This window comes from Gymnogyps californianus, chromosome 1 (genome assembly GCF_018139145.2).
Source record: "Gymnogyps californianus isolate 813 chromosome 1, ASM1813914v2, whole genome shotgun sequence".
Taxonomy (NCBI): Eukaryota; Metazoa; Chordata; class Aves; order Accipitriformes; family Cathartidae; genus Gymnogyps; species Gymnogyps californianus.
In genome coordinates this window covers 217,027,547-217,034,743 of record NC_059471.1, presented here as the reverse complement: position 1 = coordinate 217,034,743, position 7,197 = coordinate 217,027,547, and positions in this window count along the sequence as shown.

The window sequence follows — 7,197 nt, the reverse complement described above, 5'->3', positions numbered from 1 at the left end:
TAGTTGCCATTCCTGAAACTTGGTGGGAAGAATCCCATGACTGGAGCGCGGCTATCGATGGCTATGGGCTGTTCAGAAGGGACAGGCGAGGAAGGAGGGGTGGAGGGGTTGCCCTCTACATAAAGAAATGGATAGAGTGTGAAGAGCTGTCTCTGAAGAATAGCCACGAGCAGGTTGAAAGCTTATGGGTGAGAATCAGAGACCGAGGCAACAAAGGGAACCTTGTGGTTGGTGTCTACTACAGGCCACCGGATCAAAGGGAGCCTATTGATGAAGGCTTCTTACTCCAGCTACAGGAGGCATCGCGCTCGCAGGCTCTCGTCCTGCTGGGGGACTTCAACCACCCCGACGTCTGCTGGAAAAGTAGCACGGCAAGCTGTAGGCAATCCAGGAGACTCCTGGAATGCATCGAGGATAACTTCTTAAGGCAGGTAATAGACAGCCCTACCAGAGGGGATGCGATACTGGACCTGTTGGTCACCAACCCAAGTGAGCTGATCGGTGACGTCAAGATTGGAGGCAGCCTGGGCTGCAGTGATCATGCACTGGTGGAGTTTGCAGTCCTGAGGGATATGGGTCAGGCGAAGAGTAAAGTCAGGACCCTGAATTTTAGGAAAGCAACCTTCCAGCTCTTCAAGGAGTTAGTCAACAGGACCCCCCAGGAAACTGCCCTCAGGGACAAGGGAGCAGAACAGAGCTGGTGGATCTTCAAGGATGCTTTCCACAGAGCGCAAAAGCTCTCGATTCCCCAGGCGTAAGAAGTCAGGAAAGGAAGGCAAGAGACCGGCATGGATGAGTCGAGACCTGCTGGTCAAACTAAAGGGCAAGAAGGAAATGCACAGGCAGTGGAAGCAGGGATAGGGATCCTGGGAAGAGTATAGGGACATTGCCTGGTTGTGTAGGGATGGGGCCAGGAAGGCCAAGGCATGGCTGGAGCTGAACTTGGCAAGGGATGAAAAGAATAATAAAAAGGGCTTCTATGGGTATGCCAGCCCGAAAAGGAAGGTCAAAGAAAGCGTGCTCCCCCCAATGAGCAAGACTGGCAAACTGGTAACAACAGACGAGGAGAAGGCTGAGGTACTCAACAACTTTTTTGCCTCAGTCTTCACTGGCAATCTCTCTTCCCACACCTCTCGAGTGGATGGACCACAAGATGGGGACTGGAGGAGCAAAGTCCCTCCCACTGTAAGAGAAGTTCAAGTTCGTGACCACCTGAGGAACCTGAACATACATAAGTCTATGGGACCTGACGAGATGCATCCCAGAGTCCTGAGGGAACTGGCTGAGGTAGTTGCCAAGCCACTCTCCATGATATTTGAAAAGCCATGGCAGTCAGGTGGAGTCCCTGGTGACAGGAAAAAGGGAAACATTGCACCCATTTTTAAAAAGGGTAGAAAGGAGGACTCTGGGAACTACCGACCTGTCAGCCTCACCTCTGTGCCTGGGAAGATCATGGAAAGCTCCTCCTAGAAGCTATGCTAAGGCACATGGAGGACAGGGAAGTGAGGCGAGACAGCCAGCATGGCTTCACCAAGGGCAAGTCCTGCCTGACCAACCCAGTGGCCTTCTATGATGGAGTGACTACATCAGTGGATGAGGGGAGAGCTACGGGTGTCATCTGTCTGGACTTCCGTAAGGCCTTTGACAAGGTCCCCCACAACATCCTTCTCTCTCAGTTGGAGAGATACAGATTTGATGGGTGGACTGTTCAGTGGATGAGGAATTGGTTGGATGGTCACATCCAGAGGGTGGTGGTCAACGACTCCATGTCCAGATGGAGATCAGTGATGACTGGTGTCCCTCAGGGGTCCGTATTGGGACCAGTACTATTTAATATCTTCATCAATGACATCAACAGTGGGATCGAGTGCACCCTCAGCAAGTTGGCAGATGACACCAAGCTGAGTGGTGCAGTTGACACGCCTGAGGGACGGGATGCCATCCAGAGGGACCTGGACAAGCTCGAGAAGTGGGCCCATGTGAACCTCACGAGGTTCAACAAGGCCAAGCGTAGGGTCCTGCACCTGGGTCGGGGCAATCCCCAGTATAAATACAGGCTGGGTGATGAGTGGATTGAGAGCAGCCCTGCCAAGAAGGACTTGGGGGTACTGGTGGATGAAAAGCTGGACGTGAGCTGGTAATGTGCACCCACAGCCCAGAAAGCCAACCATATCCTGGGCTGCATCAAAGAAGTGTGGCCAGCAGGTCGAGGGAGGGGATTCTCCCCTCTACTCCGCTCTGGTGAGACCCCCCCTGCAGTACTGCCTTCAGCTCTGGGGCCCCCAGCGTAAGAAAGAGATGGACCTGTTGGAGTGAGTCCGGAGCAGGCCACAAAAATGGTCAGAGGGCTGGAGCACCTCTCCTATGAAGACAGGCTGAGAGAGTTGGGGTTGTTCAGCCTGGAGAAGAGAAGGCTCCGGGGAGACCTGATTGCGGCCTTTCCATACTTAAAGGGGGCTTCTAAGAAAGATGGGAACAGACTTTTTAGCAGGGCCTGTTGTGACAGGACAAGGGGAATGGTTTTAAACTAAAAGAGGGGAGATTCAGACCAGATATAAGGAAGACATTTTTTACAATGAGGGTGGCAAGACACTGCACAGGTTGCCCAGAGAGGTGGTAGGTGCCCCATCCCTGGAAACATTCAAGGTCAGGTTGGACGGAGCTCTGAGCTCTGATGAAGCTGAAGATGTCCCTGCTCATTGCAGGAGGGTTGGACTAGCTGACCTTTAAAGGTCTCTTCCAACCCAAACCATTCTATGATTCTATGATTCTATGAACGCTCTCAATCTTTTCTCGGCACGTCACAGCCTGGCTTGCCATGGTGGGTCGGAGAGAAACAAGGGATATTTTTTTATTGAAGCGAGAGGGACAGCCTTGAACTCCTTTGGGAAACACGATGAAATCCTTGTCACTTCCAAGGTGTAAAAAACTTGCTCCCACCACTAAATTAAATGAGAGGGCAGGAGAGGGATAAAGATGTCTCTGTAAATCACTTGGAGCCACACAGTTCGTTTCTGTTCAGCATCTTTCATTACAGCAGTCATAAATCAGCAGCTGGAGCCCAAGAGGGCAAGAAGGTGAGATTTATTGACGGGGGAAATTTGGGAGGGGAAGAGCTCAGAGGATACAGAACCATTTTTTTTGCCTCCAGCATGGCCCAGGCTCACAAGTCTCTGCTGGCAGCCTTCCTTCTTTGAAAGCTCTCCAAAGTTTGCTGGAAATTTTTACTATTTATTATTATTTTTCCACTTCCATACAGTTATAACCAGCTGGCTTTCACCCTTCGCCCTCCCTCTCTCCCTGAGCAGCTGGAAGATGGATGCACCGACCCTGCATTGACCAAAGGACCTTGGCACAGGGCAAGGGGACAGTTCATTTACCCCTTTCCAGCCTGAGAGGGAAGAGGCAAAGCAGGAGCATCACGGCCCCGTTTCACGTGCAGGCAGTGGTGGGGACCAGCCAGGGGAGAGGCAGGTGACATCCTCTCTGCTGGGAAGATGCCTGTGATCATTCATGCCAAGACGAGGGATTAACCCTGCTTTGGGCCACCAGAAAGACCCTGGGTGGTAAAAATTGCACGGGTGGAAACAGCCCCTGGGCTGGTAGCTTGGTCCCCTCTTCAGAGGGCAAAAAGCAGATGCAGCCCAAAGCGTGACACAGCGGTGACACCTGGTGACACTTGAACTGCTGCAGAGAAAGTGAGCATTGCAAAGGGACCTAAAAAAAGCAGAGGTGTCTTCCATCAGGACAGGAGGGGAGGAAACAGTCCCTGGAGCATCATTCCTGCTGTGCTGGTGGCTGCTTCGACCCTTGAGAAGAGGAAGAAATACCTCAGCCCCCTCCGTCAGCCAAGACTGCTGGCTTGTTGGTAGATCTCCATTCTGAGAGCCTGGAAGACACCATGGCTCATCGAGTCCAGTCAGTCGTGAAGGTGTGCAGCCACACACTAGCTGTGTTTCAGATGGCCTGAGCTCATATCAGCTGGGTGCAATCACAAAAGACGCAGGCGCTTGGCGTGGGGAGCGCTGCATCACGCCCTGCCTCGGAGGAAGGGAGAGTGCAACGCTCGGACTCAACTAAACGTCAAGTGAGATAAGGGGAGGAGAGGAACATGGTCCTTCATAGTCCCCACGGCTGACGAATGGAAGCCCCAAAGCCCGGAATACCACTCCTGGCTCCTTTTGAACCCCACATAGTCTCCAACATATGGGAAACCATCCTTCTCCTGCTGGAGAATTTATGATGCCACCCCATCCCTGCTCCGGGCAGGGGCTAACCGCTGTGCTGTTACCAGCCAAGAAAGCCCTGAGGAATGGAGGTGTGGGTCTCCAGAGAAAATCTTTTCTCTGGAAGGACCCTCAGCATGGGGGATTTTTCACTGTGGAGGCTTCATGCCTCTGTGATGGACATTGATTTACACCTTCATGCTTCTACTTGCTCTGAGGTATGAGCAGGGAAAAGCACGAATGATAAAAATGTAGGAGCTGCCTCCTCCTCCTCCCCGCAGGAAAATGAAATTCAGCCTCAGCTACAAGGGTTCCTCTCCCTCCGCCTTACAGGAGGCAGAAGAAAATATCTCAGAAACTTGAAATATTTCGTTAGGGTTACCGAAAGGGTATGTCCAAGAAGTAAGATTTAGTGCAGAGCTTATGCAGGGTCTGCAGTGCTGAGCACCCCGGGGCCGAGCACCGGGGCCACAGGGCCGACTCTGTACCAAGGGGTGGCTTGCTTGAGCTCCAACCCTGCAGACCAGCTCCAAACGCAGCTGGCGATGGAAGTAACAACTGGTAAATGGACGGGGGATCCAACGCGGTTTTCAGGGCTGGAGTTGTTGAAGCTACACTGTAGAAGTGCGGGATGAGACCAGGGAAAGACCCGATGGATCTCCTTCAAGCCCTTCACCAGGTCTCCCTTGAGTCAGGGTTGCAAAGAGAAACACGGGCAGTTTGTATAATCACACCGAGCGGCAACTCTCCTCACCCCCACCGTGGTACTGTTAAAAAACATCATAATTCATTCTGACAGCTGCCAAATTAGCAGCGTATTATGCAGCATATTCAATTAGACAAGCTCCCGAGGGAGCAGGCAGAGGTAGCGGGCAGCCAGACGCTGCTGGGACATGACATGGTGGTTCGGGAAGGTAGTTTTAGAAATGGATGTGCATGCTCTGCAGAGAAATAAACAGCCGTTTAGTCAATACCGGAAACTATTCCCCATCTGTTTCCAGAACATGCTTAAAAAAATAAAATAAAAAGGTGTAGCTGCTGGATTCGCAGTGGTCTCACCAGCAAGCCAAGACTCTACCAGTGGTTTCTAGCTTCTAGGGTTTTTAGGGCCCATATCAGTGGGTTTAGTGGAGGAGGGAGGCAGGGAGATGAAGGTCAGAGTACCAAACCAAACCGTTTTGCACCCATTTTTTCAAAATACAGCTACTAATTTGGGGAGCGGGTACTGGAGAATCCGAGCCGCCACGTATCTCCTGCTCTCATCTTCTACCAAGTGGGCAGCAGGTTGCCCTGGCTGCCTATGCACTCCGTGGAGCATCTTGGCCTCCAGCACTCTGCATGCTCAGCAGATTCGCAGGAGCAGTTATTTGTGGACCTATTCTGCAGCCCCTGGAAGTCTTCACTGAGCTGTGCATCAAACTTTTAGCTAGCAAACTTCATATCCTCTCCTTCAGGCACAGGTCTGTATTAAAATACCGTCCCCTTATGTCTAGCAAACTCGTCACTCCTTAATTCAGCAGCTCTTTGTCCTACAGCATCTGTGTTGTAACTCCTACCACGTTGCTACTGGCCTGGGGGAGGAATCAGGAGAAAACAGCTGCCCTTGACTTCCCGAAACACTTGTGCATAAGCACAATCTTCTCAGCTTCACCTCAAAGACCCGGCATTCGAGCAGAGACGCAGGACTCCTGGGTTCTGACCCAATTCCTGTAAAAAAACTCACGAGATGGTAACACAAATCATTGGAATTTCTCTCTGCCTTGATTTACCGATGTGTAACACAGGGCTACGACACAGCACGTGTGATAAGTGCGCAGCTACATCCTCCGGCTGGGAAAGCCATTTGCATTCACAAGGCAGCAACCGCAGTTGCTGATTTTATTGAATGTTGAATGTTTAATTTAAAAAAGGGAAATTAAACAGCTTGTTATACTCCCCTCTGTAAAATTCAAGACTCAGAGACTTGTTTGACTATGACTAACTTAAGGTGTTACTCTGCTGTAATCCAAACACGCTTCCTGCCAATAAAAGCAGAGTTCCCTGAAACAGCCCTGCTTTTATCTGCCAGGCTATAAATATATAGGCAGCAAGTTACAAGTTCTGTACTTTCAACCAAAAATAAACGCTCTAAACTAAAAACGACAAACTGCAAAGCTTCACAATCTGCTAAATGAAATGTAAATATTACATATCGGCAATCCAACGGCACTTCTGCCTTCAAACTCGGCCAGATGTTCCACGCTTCAGGGTGCGGTAGACAAAGGGTAGGTCAGCATAATGCAGTTGGTTTGGGGAATCTCGTAAATGGGGTTAGCAATTCGATCTGTGGTCTGCTGGGGAGCGGGAAGGGAGCAAGCGAGAGTGTATGGCAGTAAAAGCTTAGGGAGGGAAGGCAAGAAACTGAATATTGTGCTGAATTGACTTCAGCAAATTCAGCTTCTCCTTGGTATTTTTAAAATCCCACGTCCTACTTCCATGCAAGGTCCTTATCCCCTGGACCGCGTGTGTAACCCCACTGGACGTGCCACATTTGGCAGTATTTGAAAACTCAGGGCCCAAGAACTGATTGCAAAATAGGAGATTCTCTTCAAACATTATTGTCTGATACAAGTGCAAGTAAGCTAACCAATACCCTGATCACAGAAGAATAAATGATTTCTTTTTACAACTGGGAAATAAGAGTAACGTATTTATACTCCACCTGTATGCTCAGCTCTACATAATCAAAATAGAGATAAAATTCCTGCACTGGAGAGCTTAACATTTAAGACTGTTCCTGTAAATATGAGTGGTTTGAATCGCTGTGCTCGCTCGCTTAAGATGTACAAGGCTTTTGCAGGATTGCATGCTTCAAGCAGAGGCAATTCAGCACAATCCAGGGATAACTTGTCATGTTTTGTTCTGTTTTACACAGAAGGGAGTAATCGCTCCAAGGGAAGAGTGGAGAGCTGGGGCTGAATGTGGAAGTGGT